Raw genomic sequence first — 16539 nt, 5'->3', positions numbered from 1 at the left:
GAATCACTTGTTGAAATTCTGTGGCCTGTGTTTTGTAAGAGATCAGATTGAGTGATCATAGTGTTCCCTTTTGGCTTTAAAATCTGTTAATTGACTAAGTGGAACAGCGGGTGCTCACCACCTCTGAAAATCAAGTGCAAGATGCCTGAAGTTGGGGTTCAAAAAAGGGAGGTACCCAACATTAGAAGTTGCTTTTAAAAATGTATCCTGTGATTCTGGGAGGGCAATCAGCATCTATAAGAATTAGACTCTTCTTTTTTTTTTCAAGTGGAAAATACATCCAATAGGAAATAATTCTTAAAAGTGCTAAATTCTTAAAGTGCTGTTTAAAAGAACTACTATTAATCTATCCACCATTGTTCCTGAACAAAATCCCTTTCCAAAGGAGGCATTTTAATAATTTATCTTTTGATAAAAAGGCTTAATCCATATCTAATCAAATTAATGTATTAATATTTAATAGGGTTGTCTAGTCTAACAAGATTTGTCTTTCCTTTCCTGTAAGAACTAACCCTCTTAAGACCCTTTCACAAACAGGGGGAATATGATCTTTTATCCACAACCACAGTAATGAATCATATATTAGGATTAGTATCAGAATTTCCTGTTTTCTATCCAATATGAAATCACAGTCTTCTCTTTTCTTTCCCAGATAGTTCTCAACAACTCAAATGCATTGATCTCTGAAGTCTTTAGGGCACAAGCTAAGAACAAACTGTGTAAGGGTCCCATTGATTATCAGTATTGGAGATGGAGACATCATCTAGCACTAGATTAAAATCTAACAGAGAAAGTCACCTTAAGTTTAAAAGGCCTAACATATTTATCTCTGGATAAAGTATAATTATATTTTTTTGGTTATATACAATATAAATTAAGTCAGTCTGAAGTCAACTAAAGATTGCACAGATTATGGTAGGCTAAAAAGGAAAGATCAAGATAATGGTAACCTTTGGGAAAGTTTCTGAATCTATTTTGGATTTAATAAATATGGAGAATTACTGCTAAAAGCATAGTAATGCTGCATACTTAAAGTCGCAAGGCAAGTTCTGCCCTTGCTTACACAGTGTAAAAGAGCAGAATTTGAGGTGTAGTTTTGAGTAAATTTGGAAAGTTTGTCAATAAAAAAGCGCATAAGTTATGAAGGCAGTGGCGTTTCTCACACACACTGATTTTATGTAATATGAGCAGCAAAAGAGGGCAGGGCTTTGGAGCGGAGCCCGGAACTGGAGCGCGGAGCAGCTCCGGAGCAGTGGAGCTGCAGGTTTTTGCCTGGAGCTGGAGCGGAGCCGGAGCACAGCTCCAAGGCCCTGAAAGAGGGGGAAAAGAAAAAGAAGAAAAGTTTCATCATAAAACTTTCTTACCCCTGAATTCTTTTTTTCCAAAACAGAAATACTAAGCTGCTTTCTACATCCGTAGAAATTGACTGATAATCTGTCTAGTGGGCCATTTATTCATCTAACCATGCTAGTGTAGTTATGTTGGTTTTGAGAAATGCTCCTATGCCTTGCCTAATTTTTCTTTCCATTTCACTGCATCTGGGAAACTTGGATTGATTTCATATGCACTATAGGGAAAGGATGAAGATGAGGATTGGAGGAAAGGTTAAAAATGAGGGATTGAGCTGCCTGTGGGGTACTATGCTACACTAACTGTCTCTGCTGGACCCATCAGTGTCTGCAGAATCTAAATTTCATTTAGTGTCTAGTCCTTGTAGCAGAGAGGATAAATGCACACTGACACGCGGCTGAGTCCTCACACGAACAAAACCAAACAAGGGCCAAAAGTATATCCAGGTGAGTTTTTTCTGTAGAAAATATCTTATGACAATGGGAGAAGTATATACTGCCTCTTCCATTCACCTAGCTCAAAAACAATTGAAGATTAACTTTAATTAAAAATAATCATTTTGCTGATACTCCCCGTGCATCATGTCACATTATATATAACTCACGCTGTAAAACTCTCAAAGCAGGGATTGTGTATTTATATCTAAAATGCCATGCATGCCTGTTGTGCTAAATATAATTTTAAATCACAATCCTTATAAATGATAAGCAATATTGTTTTTAATTAAATAACAAAGTCAATACTCCCAGCCAAGCAAACACTGCCTTTAATAACTAGAGTATGGGATATATTCTCAAAAGGGAATTATATAGTTAAACTGAAAAGATTATGTCCCTAAATCCAATAATAAATACTGTACCTTATATTCTTAAATACTTTATACTTCTCCAGAAGTTTTCATCTGATAATCTGAAAATGCTTTATTACTACAGCTAGCTGAACATTTTTCTGTCAAAGCTTTTTTGACAGAAAACTGAGGTTTCACTTACATGATTTTTTTGTTTTGCAGAAAGTGTCTACTTCCTTGAAAAATTTTCAATATTTTGTGAGATTGGTTTTTTAAAAAAAAAGTCATTTTCTGCAGGGGAAAAAAAAGCACTTTCCAGCCAGGTCTCTTTACTACCACTAATTAATTCTCACAATGTCAGCACTGTCAAATAGTGAAATCGTATACCCATTTTATGGCTGGAAGAACTGAAGCACAGAGAAGCTAAGTGGCAGATAAATCCTGGCTTCCAGTGATACTGGATAACACTCCCTCTTGAAGAACACAGACTTAAAATCCAATAAATTAAGAACAGAAGGAAAGTTAGGCCATGTCTATACATACAGTGCTGCAGCTGTACGAATACAGCTGTCCCACTGCAGCACATCTGGTGAAGATGCTCTGTGTCCACGGGAGAGAGCTCTCCCGTCAGCATAATAAAACCAGCTCTGTGAGCGGTGGTAGCTAAGTCAGTGGGAGAAGCTCTCCCGCCGACATAGCCCTGTGCACATGAGCACTTATGTTGATGTAACTTATGTCGCTTATGTCATTTTTTTTCACACTCTTGAGCAACAAATTATGCTGACACAAGCTGTAGTGTAGACATAGCTTCAATAATTTCAGTTACTACAGCTGCCCTTAAGCGCCTCTGGCAATTTTCCTGCTTTTTAACAAAAATGTTCTCTTCCCTGCTATGGATGTGTAAAAAACATAAACAAGACGAGGTCAGCTAAGTGACTGACTATAAAGGATAAAAAGTGAATCGACACAAAGTGCTGGCGAATGTGCAACATAAACTCGGAAATAGAAAAATGCTTTAATCTCTTTTGGTTATAGACAGTTTAGGTGTTATTGCAAGAGTAGGTAAACAGAAAGAGAAGAGTGGGGTTTTTTAAGTTGACAGTGTCCCTTTAAAACTATATCCAAAACACTGAAAAATGCTTTATTTTAGTGTCAGAGTTGCTGTGTCAAATTATAAGTTTTAGTGATTACTCTTCCTGCTTAGCTGTCCAGTGTTATCTTCCATTGTCAGTGAGGAGAATTCATTAAAAAGAGGTATGTGAAAATATCACACGCTGAGTTCCTTATCATCCTTATCATTTATCTAACTTCTTCAAACAACTTCCCCTCTGCTCTTTCCTTCACTACTGTTTCACATGCATATCTCTTCTCATTTTATCTTGAGCTATACCAAAGGGAGTAAGGTAATAAAGCCTGTCATTTTCCTGACTCAGCAGACAGCCTCCCACTCTTCTCCCACCAAGTTTAGTCACTAATCCAGCTAAGCGGAAGTCATGGAGTCATTACTGTCTGGGCTTAATTCAGAGCACAATCAGACTCAGTAAGTCTAGACAGTTTCAGGGTGTAGCCACATCTCCTAATATGGCATTATTACCCCTGCCTCCAGTCCAGGTAGAGCTGGAAAGTGAAGGGGATTTGGGTCATATTTGGTTCTCTGCTGATGTCTCTTAAACTGTTGCACCGCTCTGTGTCCTGATCAAAGCCAGTTTACTCTACATTTAACGAAGGAAAAGCTTAATCTCTCTGTTTATTGCTTGCACTGAGTAATTAGGTCTGGCAGAGCGATAAGATGTGTCTGAGTACACAAGAATGGGTTTGTTAATATTTACAAGCAAAAACACTGTCTCACCAGGCAAGGAGATGTGATTTGGGGGGCAGGGTTTCCTGCTTGCTCAGTGTTCCAGCATAACTATAAAATGAAGCCTGTAAAATCATGTTTCAGACAGTGAAAAAGCAAAGTATGTGCTTATGTGTGTTAGATTTGCAGTTACTGACTAGCATACTTCGTGATAAAAGCTAACAATTAAAGAGTGGATGGGAGGACAGGCTCCATTTTTTAGAAATGTTAGGGATAGGGTTATGGAGAAAGGCAGGATTAATTTAAAATTAATCTAGCCTCTTTTAGGGTCTTACAGTCTAGGGATAAACTCTGCCCCCTATTGGGATCTGCTAACTCTGGATTAGTCTTGCAAGCATCTATTTGTGTGAATAGTTATTGCACGAGGACTGCCAGTGGAGTCAACAGGACTACTTACCTGAATAAAACTTTGCAGGATCAGGCCCTAAGAGAGACCTGGGTTCCAGTCTTGGATCTACCACAAACTTCCCATGTGCCCTTGGACAAGTCACTTCCCCCTTTCTGTGCCTCAGTCTCCCATCTATAAAATGGGGATAATATTTTCTTTCTTCCATTCTGTGTCTGTCTTGTCTATTTAGTATAAATTTATTTCCTTTCCTTTCACCATGCATTGCCGCAGTGGTGAAAGGAAATAAAGGTGTGCTTTATTGTGACCAGGTCAATAGTAGCAGGGATGGGAGGACACAGAGTTCTAGCTAGTTGGAGATAATGGGAAATATTTCTCGAACACACTGATATTTGCAGGCCCAGCTTCATGCCAGATGAATTGCAGACTGTCTTGACTATCTGTAGGCCTGCATCCCCAGTGCTGGCTGTGGACAGATACATTTACAAGCTTTTTTTAAACTTGCCAAAGAAAGGAAGATTAGATAGTGGGTAATAGTGCCAAAGAAAGGAAGATTAGACTGTGGCATTGAGGGATGGTTTCTTCAGGGTTGGTCTGGCCATTGTAGTCTTTAAGACAGGAAGAAGGATGTACAAAAGAAGCATTAGCAATCTCAATCTGGAGATATCTTGGTTGTTCATTACTCTTCTTTACTAATCAAGAAGGCCAGGCGTCTGATTCATAAGTGTTGGGTCATGACTGTGTTATAGTGTCCCACATGTTTTGAGTGGGATGAATTCATGGAGTGAAAGAGGGCTGATCATGGATTTGCTCATGGGTTCCAGTACCATGCCACCTGAGAAGCCCTTACAGACATGGACAGTGTCCTCAGTGAAGAAAGATATCCCATGATATCCCAGATATAGCATGAGCTATGGGTAGGTTGTGCTGTGGACTGTAGACACTTGGGGTTGGTGAAATCACTCACCATCTGAATATTTCTACTGGGCATGGTTTGGTGCACTAATGAAGGTGAGCAGCGGTAATCTCTTGGCCTGAAATACAAGCTTTGGATAGGCCTGGAAACAGCCTCAGGCTGCATGATTGTATGGCTTTCATGCAGTATAGAAGGTGCCAAGACCCCTGCCTGAATAATGCAATAGTCCAGTCAGGACAGTGGCTGGATGAAGATTCCTTTGTGTCAACATTTAGCCCAAAGATCACGTCTAAGGTGTGGCTGGCTAAGTAGGTTAAGCCAGAAACAACCTGAAAGAGTCTTGAAGAAAAAGGAAGTGAGTTTCAAAACATGTCTGTGTTTGGATTTAATTCCTTGAGTATTTTTCGTAATATTACTTCAGTATAAGACAATGACATTTCCTCCCATGTTTCTTTGCTTTCTGTAGAGGATAAGTTACTCATCAGAGTTTTATTTCCACGACCTCAGACAGTCAGAATAAGAAACAATTCCTCTGACTTTAAAAATAGACTCATATTTCCTTGGTTTGGCCAGAATTAAGTCCTCATAACTCATGCCTGTTACTAAACATTCATTCTGATTAGCAGTCCTGCAAACTTGAAAAATGAATATAATCCATGTAGGCATTAATTGCTCATATTTCCATGTTGTTGTTGTTTTTAAAATAAAGATTTAATAAAGATTTTTTTCTCCCTTAGAGAAACAGCAGAAAATAATTTGATAAATTAGTAACTAATAAGGGGAAAGAACCATGAAAGTTTCTGAGATCAATGTTGCTGTTTATGTAGGAAAGAATAACTACTAAATTGGATCTTGTATAGCATAATGAAAATTTTTTTTCATAATATTAGTGTTTGATGAGATATACCAGAATATTTGCCTGTAGTTGCAATGAGCTAAATGTTCTCCACTCCATGGAAAAGCACAAGGGAGGAGGAAAACTGCTTGAAAAATGCTCCAAAGAACATTTGGAGTTGAGGCTGCATTCTCCCCTCAAACGATGAGGGGGTTTGTAGCTTCAAGGAGATGGGGCCCGCAGGGCTTGAGGATCTGCTGAGAAATCTGGTTCCAGCCTTGTGAATCCTAGTGCAGATAGACTGTGGTCTCTGGTGCACTTGCAGGTAGTCTGTGGAGAGCTAGATGGAGCTGGCTCTCCGGATCTCCAGTTAAGAAAAACAAGCGCTGTGAGAGGAGATGAAATGAAGAGCAGAGAGCGACTGTGATTAACCTTTTGCCCACTCCCAGGAAGGACAGAACACCATGCATTGAAGACTGCTACATGCACACTCGTAGGTACATTTCCTAATATTACTTTTCCTTATGTAAACAATTGCTAGAGTTGCACAGGGATGTTATGTGACATGAATGGGTTATTAATACCTACATGACACTTCCCAGGGGTATCCAGCATTGTGAGGCACCTTACCACCACCTGCCCTCAGCACGAGGAAGCCTGCTGTGGAGCAACTCCCTGAAACCACCAGCCTCTGCGGGCTTTGCTGTCTCTGCACCACCTTCCAGCCCTCTGCAGGCTCACTCTCTCTGCACAGGTTAGCAATAGGCACACGCCAACCCCCGGGAGTCCCTTGAGCATCCCTTTGGAGTAATCAGCTCTGTTACACTGAACACTCATAGAACTCTTAGACCCGCTGCTCCCTAAGGAATAGCACACATCAGCTTGTATGATTCAGCTTGTGATCGCCACTGTACTTAAACACAGCACTTAGCTATAGAGAGACAGTGAAAACTAGAATAAGTTTTCACTATCAAAGAACAGAGATTCAAGTGATAGAGAATGAGACTATTGGAAATTTTCTTTACATGAAAAAGAAAAAGAAAATCATAACATCCTTTCAGGAGCCTAAACAGTCGTGGGGGCAGTGCCTGCCAGCAGAGGCAGCATGTGAAGCTGGGAGCTGAGGGAGGGGAGTCCCCGCCCAGGTAAGCACTGCCCCACACCCCAATCCCCAGCCCTGAGCCCTCCCACACCCAAATGCCACTGCTAGGGGGTGGGGGTGCTCAGGTGGCCCCGGGGCCAGGCACACCAGCCATTGCAGAAATCACGGAGTCATGGAATCCGTGACTTCCATGAGCTCCGTGACAAACATGGAGCCTTAATTATGATGATCAGTGTGACAAAGGCTTTCATCAGAAACTTACATGGCATTCTTTGGCCTACTGCTATGTAGATATCAGATCCAGGGGATTCCTGTAACCCCTACCTCTATACCTTCTGGTCACACACATATCCTCGCTCATCTTATCTCCTCAAACACCCCTGGCTGCTCCCTCAGTATCTCACGTCACTCTCCTGATGACTCCTGTTTCTCTGTTGTCCATCTTCATACAGCCCTACATCCTGACTCTCTGTCAGGGCCAATAATAATACAAAGGAGCCTAGTGAGATTAGCAGCTTGGGACAATACACAACATGAGATGAAATTTAGAAAATATAAGATACTACATCAGGGTAAATAATTTGAAACATACATAATTCAGTGTCAGCAGGAAACTTTGGAAGCAATAATATTAATTACTGCATATTCTGTTATCAGCCAAAAAGAAATAAGATTCCCCTTCCATGCAGCCAAAGTGTATATGCATATGAAATAAGAAAGAGCTTGATGCTGGAAGTTCTCCATACATGGAAATCTACTGAAGTCAGTGGGAGGTCTGGGGGCTTTCTGGATTATGCCCTTTCTTATTTCTTTTGGTACATAACAGTATATCCACTAACTGGCATCACAACTGTTTTCTACTACAGGAATATCACCATTATTCTTTTCAATTATATATATCTCACACCTTTCCCTGTGTGTTTTCTGACTGCGCAGAACACACCTCTGCTGCATCCTTCTGACTCAAGGCCTCTGATCCTTCAAAGTGTGAGCTCTTGATTATATACTGGGAAGAGCAATAAACAAAAGTTTAATACACATTGATATGGTTATCCATTGTGTAATGGTTGCATATTGCTTAGCATGTATGGATATAGCCAAAAGGGCAAATACAACTAGCTAACTTCCAAATGCAGCAGTTATTCAAGCTAGTCAATGTAAATTAGAGAGTTCTGTCTGAAAAACAAAAGAAAAGTTTTCTATGTGAATGCTACATAAGAGTCACAGTTTTGAAAATTACAGCCATTCCTGATTAGACACTCAAAACTGCATTGCCATTCATTTGTTTGGACTGGAATCTTGGGGTTTCAAAGGAGAGCTGCCCTTGTTTAGGTACACCCCTCTGTCCTGGCCATGAGACATCTGAGGCTGATGGAAAGCATGGGAGGATTGATAATGTGATTCAGAGTCTTTCATGTATCTACAAGTTGTTACAAATGGCTGCTTGATGGCCTTCAATCCACTCTTTATGGACAAGTGGCCAGGGCTTAAAGAAACCCACAAAATTGACCCCCTCAGTGGCAGAAGAAAAGCCCAGGATTAAACCGGCATAGAGGGGAAACAAAACTGCCACTCCCACATGGCTGGTTCCTCCGGAGAAAGGTTGAGGCAGATGACGGGAGCAGTGAGAGGGAAAGATTTCACTGCGCTTGCCTGCAGCGCTCCTGTTCGGAGGATATAAAGATGACTTCAATTTTCTGAGCTGTCTCTAAGGTCTAAATTCATTCAGTTATAAAAGGACTGGTGTAGTAAATGCTCAATTTCACAATTTCTAGTGGTCAGGGGATGGCAGGAATGGTTTGGCTAAGATTCCAAAATGACCAAAGAGATAACAGTAATTTTTAGGTTTTATATAGTGCTTTGCATTAGTAGATCTCAAAGCACTCTAAAAAGTTCAGTATCATTATCCCCATTTTACAGATGGGGAAACAGAGGCATAGAGAGAGGACGTGACTTGCACAAGGGCATCCAGCAGGCCAGTGCTAGGGCTGGGAAGAGAACCTTTGTCTTCCAAGTCTCAGTCCAGTGCTCTAGCCACTTGGCCTCACTGCCTCTCCCTACCTTGCTATGGACTGAAACTGATGGAAGGGGGCATTAAAATGTCTATACAGTTTTATTTCAGTAGATCCATGGAGCCCCAGCATAATCTGTTATTTTTAGAACACATGTACGTGAACCATCTCTTGTACAAGGGAATCAGATTTTCTCACTGGGTCTTGCTTTGCTCTCTGACACACTTTTTGTTATAATCTTATTCTGCTGTAGTTTGTTCTTTCTCTCTTCCCTTTTAAAATGCCTGTGGTTCTTTTTTCCTCCTTGTTGGAGGAGATTGAAATGAAAGTGTGGCAGAATGAGCAGACATTTCCTTTTCATTTTTTTGTTTCATTCTACCTCTTGTTTTTCATGCTCTCTTCATTTCTCTTCTAACCATTTTCCTGGAGTTACCCTGATCTACACCCAATGAGGTTCTGGTCTATTGTTCTCGTCAAAATATTAGGCACATATGTGATACATGGGGTCTGAAAAATAACGCTGAGGCTATTTGTTCTTGACTTGTTATAGCTTGTGATAGTAGCAAGATGCATCTTTAAACAAAGGCAGCCTGAAAATGCTAGACAAAATTTCAATCGATGATCCTCCCTAAACTGTTACTCAGTTGCAACATGCCCCACTGAGGCACAAAGCAACAATCTCAATGTTATTTCTGTGCTACTCTGGTTGGAAGAATTTTTCTCCTTAGGTGGCTTTACTCTGGTTGGAAGAATTTTTCTCCTTAGGTGGCTTTAGTTAACCATGTCCCAATGCACATACTTGCAATGCTGTATTTTATAAGAATTTGCATTTATAATGTAGCTACTCATTTTATACCTTGCCTCTGTGCCCTGCTGGACTAAATGCAAATAAAATGGTGCTATTGATGATTCACTGAATAGAATAGCAAAAAGAAAAGGAGTACTTGTGGCACCTTAGAGACTAACCAATTTATTTGAGCATAAGCTTTCGTGAGCTACAGCTCACTTCATCGGATGCATACTGTGGAAAGTGTAGAAGATCTTTTTATACACACAAAGCATGAAAAAATACCTCCCCCCACCCCACTCTCCTGCTGGTAATAGCTTATCTAAAGTGATCACTCTCCTTACAATGTGTACGATAATCGAGTTGGGCCATTTCCAGCACAAATCCAGGTTTTCTCACCACCCCCCTTCCCCCCCTCCACACAAACCCACTCTCCTGCTGGTAATAGCTTATCTAAAGTGACCACTCTTCTTACAATGTGAATGATAATCAAGGTGGGCCGTTTCCAGCACAAATCCAGGTTTTAACAAGAACGTCTGGGGGGGCGGGTAGGAAAAAACAAGGGGAAATAGGTTACCTTGCATAATGACTTAGCCACTCCCAGTCTCTATTCAAGCCTAAGTTAATTGTATCCAATTTGCAAATGAATTCCAATTCAACAGTTTCTCGCTGGAGTCTGGATTTGAAGTTTTTTTGTTGTAATATCGCAACTTTCATGTCTGTAATCGCGTGACCAGAGAGATTGAAGTGTTCTCCAACTGGTTTATGAATGTTATAATTGTTGACATCTGATTTGTGTCCATTTATTCTTTTACATAGAGACTGTCCAGTTTGACCAATGGGCATTGCTGGCACATGATGGCATCTCTCACATTGGTGGATGTGCAGGTGAACGAGCCTCTGATAGTGTGGCTGATGTTATTAGGTGCTGTGATGGTGTCCCCTGAATAGATATGTGGGCACAGTTGGTGGCTGAACTTTGTGACTTTGTCCTTACCCATAACTATTTTACATTTGGGGACAATGTATACCTTCAGATCAGCGGCACTGCTATGGGTACCCGCATGGCCCCACAGTATGCCAACATTTTTATGGCTGACTTAGAACAACGCTTCCTCAGCTCTCGTCCCCTAACGCCCCTACTCTACTTGCGCTATATTGATGACATCTTCATCATCTGGATCCATGGAAAAGAAGCCCTTGAGGAATTCCACCATGATTTCAACAATTTCCATGCCACCATCCACCTCAGCCTGGTCCAGTCCACACAAGAGATCCACTTCCTGGACACTACAGTGCTAATAAACGATGGTCACATAAACACCACCCTATACCAGAAACCTACTGACCGCTATTCCTACCTACATGTCTCCAGCTTTCACCCTGACCACACCACACGATCCATCGTCTACAGCCAAGCTCAAAGATACAACCGCATTTGCTCCAACCCCTCAGACAGAGACAAACACCTACAAGATCTCTATCAAGCATTCTTACAACTACAATACCCACCTGCGGAAGTGAAGAAACAGATTGATAGAGCCAGAAGAGTTCCCAGAAGTCACCTACTACAGGACAGGCCTAACAAAGAAAATAACAGAACGCCACTAGCCGTCACCTTCAGCCCCCAACTAAAACCCCTCCAACACTTTATTAAGGATCTACAACCTATCCTGAAGGATGACCCAACACTCTCACAAATCTTGGGAGACAGGCCAGTCCTTGCCTACAGACAGCCCCCCAACCTGAAGCAAATACTCACCAGCAACCACATACCACACAACAGAACCACTAACCCAGGAACCTATCCTTGCAACAAAGCCCATTGCCAACTGTGTCCACATATCTATTCAGGGGACACCATCATAGGGCCTAGCCACATCAACCACACTATCAGAGGCTCGTTCACCTGCACATCCACCAATGTGATATATGCCATCATGTGCCAGCAATGCCCCTCTGCCATGTACATTGGTCAAACTGGACAGTCTCTACGTAAAAGAATAAATGGACACAAATCAGATGTCAAGAATTATAACATTCATAAACCAGTCGGAGAACACTTCAATCTCTCTGGTCACGCGATTACAGACATGAAAGTTGCGATATTACAACAAAAAAACTTCAAATCCAGACTCCAGCGAGAAACTGTTGAATTGGAATTCATTTGCAAATTGGATACAATTAACTTAGGCTTGAATAGAGACTGGGAGTGGCTAAGTCATTATGCAAGGTAACCTATTTCCCCCTGTTTTTTCCTACCCCCCACCCCCAGACGTTCTTGTTAAACCCTGGATTTGTGCTGGAAATGGCCCACCTTGATTATCATACACATTGTAAGAAGAGTGGTCACTTTAGATAAGCTATTACCAGCGGGAGAGTGGGTTGTGTGTGTGTGTGGGGGGGGGGAGTGAGAAAACCTGGATTTGTGCTGGAAATGGCCCAACTTGATTATCATACACATTGTAAGGAGAGTGATCACTTTAGATAAGCTATTACCAGCAGGAGAGTGGGGTGAGGGCAGGAATTTTTTCATGCTTTGTGTGTATAAAAAGATCTTCTACACTTTCCACAGTATGCATCCGATGAAGTGAGCTGTAGCTCACGAAAGCTTATGCTCAAATAAATTGGTTAGTCTCTAAGGTGCCACAAGAACTCCTTTTCTTTTTGCGAATACAGTCTAACATGGCTGTTACTCTGAAACCTGAATAGAATAGATAATTTTTCTCATCACTAGGTATAATATTCAATAGTTCCTGTAGTATGAGCATATCAGGACCATAATATCCTCAATGAATAAAGCAGCAAAGGCTGCTCTCTCTTAAGGACAACAGAGCATTTATTGAAGTAAATGGAAGACAGTTGAAGAGAGACAAGCTAAGGTCACTTTCTTGCATTTGTATATGGGAGCTGAAGGGAAGGGGCAGGCAATTTGGATATATAACCACCCAAGGTCTCTCTAAATCACTTTTGTGCCTTGTAAAACATACTGTACAGAACTATGGGCCAGGGCTACCTACACCTTTGTACAGGGTTTAGTGCACTAGGCCCCATTCTTGGTGGGTCCCTAGGCACTTCCATAACAAAGATTGTTATTAACTAACAAAGCTACAAGCATACTTGAAGGATTAGAGTCCTGACAAGATCAAGATATATTGATAGTTTTATGCAGTTTCTCTAATTTGGATTAAATGAAATTATAAAAATGTAAGAATAAAAATTTTTTTGGCGCTGCCTCCCTCCCAGCCTTCTGGTTTTACTACACACCATTTTTCTTTCTAACCATCTTCCCTTTTTTCTTCTCTCCTAACACTGGCAATTGTGAATAAAGAAACATACTACAAAAAAACAAGTGAGATTTTTTTATTACTGTGGAAGCTAAAACGTTTAAGAAAGGAACATGAATGTGGAGATGGATCTTCCCAAGTTTAAAGCTATAGTGATTTTGGTGTGTTAGGGGAAGGCAAGGATCTGAACTTGTGAATTTCCTGGTTTGTGCATTTAAAAGGATAACTTCTAATATTTCACGAATAGTTCAAGATAAGCATAGAAGAAATGCAGAACATGTGGCTTAGAGTGTATTTCCAAACACAAGGGTTACAAGGTAATGATTAATCTTAGAAACAAAAACTTGAATACATTGCAAGGCTTAGCTACTTTTAAGAAACTGGAACAAAGAAATAATAGAGCTACTGTAGAAGAAACAGTCATTCTCGCTCCTCTTGACCTTTGGTTTTGTTCTCTCACTACTTTAACTGAATATCTGCATATTCAGGCAAGTTACAGTTCCTACTGCTGACTTGGTTACTATAATGTTCTATTCTGCAACTTTTGGGAAGTGACTGCAGTTGATAAGCATGTACACAACACAAGAGCCAAGGAAGAACTGAACCTTCATTATCTAAACTAGTTTTATTAGATGAAATGTGAAAAAACCTGTGTCTTCACTGTATGTTAGTGTGTATAAGGATTTTAAAAACAAACAAAATACAGCAGCTATCAGTGAACAGATAGATGTAGGGCCTGGAAGAGGGGTGAGAAGAGGAAAAGAATCTATAACCTAATCAGTGAGCCTTTTTTTTTTTTTTTGCCAGAAAAGCATGTTTCCTGAACTAGAAAGAACGAAGAGTCCCTTTCACTGAATTAATACACTATCTATGGCAGATTAGAGTAAGGGAAACTACTTTTTAATTGCATAGATACATGTTATATATATTTCTTGTATCTAGAGTTCAGTGAATTGCATATAGGCAATGTTTCAGGTAACTTATTTCATTCAAGCAGGACCTTGTCCTTCACTTTACTGTAACTGACTTTAATGTGAGGCTATTCCACTCATGACAGAGAAATTAACACCACAGAAACAAGAACAAAAGCCTCAATTGGGCAGTAGTAAGAAAAATATCTGTGCACCAAATCACAGATTGAAGTGCACCCACTTGTATTACATCAGTGTTCATTTGCAAAAACAGATTCGGTTTCCATAACTCATTCAGACAAAGAGGAAGGTTTGCACTTATTTTTAATTTAGCACACAGACTGGAATAAGTATTTGTCATACTACTTGATTTCCTGGAATATGAGCTTTGTACAAGACACGGGACTGGAAAATATTTTAAAAATAGATTATGTTTAAGCCGATCTTCAAATGACAGAAGTATTGAAATGCCCTGAATTTAAAGTAGCACATTTCTGTGTTCATTTCTTGAATTTTTCTTCAAAGCTGAAAGTATGCTGAACCACCACCCAAGCTTAAAGATTTTTTTTTTAAAGCTAAAGGCTGACATCCTGCTTTCTACTTTAGAAAACAAGACAGGGCAAAAGAGCTGAGCAAGAGAGGCCACTGTAGAATGGGCAAAGAAGAAAGGACACAGATGTGGGCAGTGAATGACAATATTTTCTGGCCCCGGGGAATTATTTATTTGAGGTGCTGAGCACATGCAGCTCTTATTGTCTTGAACTGAAGCTGTGGGTATGCTGCACTGTGGAAAGTCAGGCCCCAAAGCGCTCAGTGTTTAAATGAAACACATACTGCTTAAAATGTACAGAACTAGAGAGTATTTTCATTGTACTATAACATCTTTTCATTGAAAACTTTACTCTCCTCTTCCCCAACTTTTGAAATGACGTTGGTGTGGCTACTATCATTTGTTTAGGCATTTCTCATCCCTTGGCCAGATGTGGTCCTCTGGATATTGTGGACCACAGAATTGTTACTTACCGCGTAGTTCATGAAACTTTGGAACACTAAATTTAAACCCCCTATTATTCACATTCTTGCAATCAGAGTTGGTGGATGTAGGGGAAGGGATAGCTCAGTGGTTTGAGGATTGGCCTGCTAAACCTAGGGTTGTGAGTTCAATCCTTGAGGGGGCCATTTAGGGATCTGGGGCAAAAATTGGGGATTGGTCCTGCTTCAAGCAGAGGGTTGGACTAGAAGACCTCCTGAGGTCCCTTCCAACCCTAACCTTCTATGATTCTGATGGGGGGGAGCAAAAGATTTTCAAAGACACAATTTCACCCTTTTAAAACCACTGCAGTTATAGGAGTCAATACAGTGTGAGTGTATGTGTAATAGATGCCTGCTTGCAAGAAGGCACAAGAATTATCTTTCAATTGCCAAAAAGTGTCTTGGGCAGCTGATTACCGATATTGTGTTATTGTAGGGCACACCTCACTGACTGGTGGCTACACCCTAACAACTTCAGCTTCAGCACCAACTTCTAATGACCAAGCTAGCTGCAGGTTTAAGATCGCTTTAGAATTTCAGATTTTCTCAGGAAAAGCACTTTGCACAGCAACAGTGAGTATATATGTTAAAATCAGTTGAACTCTCAAGTAACAGATTAACATAATATTTTTATCCAGATATAAAGTTTTAATCCAGCATGAAGAAGGACACTTGCCACTTTCTTTGTCGGAATACTGGTTTCACAACATATAGTCCTATACCTAACTACAAAGGGAAACAGGCTACACAAAGTTCTGTAGGTATTTGACAAGAAAAGTTGAAAACAAAACAAAAAAAATTTCAGTTAGACTTCCTTTGGGATTACCAGTGCTAAGAGTAGGTAAAATTTTGTAAGGAATATTTAAATTCCTTCCCATTTCCCTCTTCCCCATACCCCACCCACTATTCCTTTTTTTAATACTTCAGTTGGGATTTTAAATCTCCTTTCCTCCCCAGTATACATATACATATCAGATGCTACAAGCCTCATCTTCATTTATTCATCTGCATATTAAAGAGGTTGTATGAGCAAAGGGGCTACCACATCCCATAGAAGCCCATAACAGAGCTCAATAACTACACTGCTAAGAGATGTCATCCATAACATTGAGTGTTCGAGAATTACTAGAACATGTTACTGTTATAGACAAACTTAATCTTGCCAATAGTGTTACTGCACTGGCCAGGAAATGCACTGAAATTGCTGGCACCAAGGAACTGAGAAATAGAATGGGTAGATAAGAGGGAGATTTGGCTAGATTCCAAATCCAATACTGATCTCTCTTCTCTCTCTCACTCAAATCTGAAGCCTCACA

Source organism: Chelonia mydas, chromosome 11 (assembly GCF_015237465.2).
Source record: "Chelonia mydas isolate rCheMyd1 chromosome 11, rCheMyd1.pri.v2, whole genome shotgun sequence".
Classification (NCBI taxonomy): Eukaryota; Metazoa; Chordata; order Testudines; family Cheloniidae; genus Chelonia; species Chelonia mydas.
Note: the sequence above shows the minus strand (reverse complement) of the source record.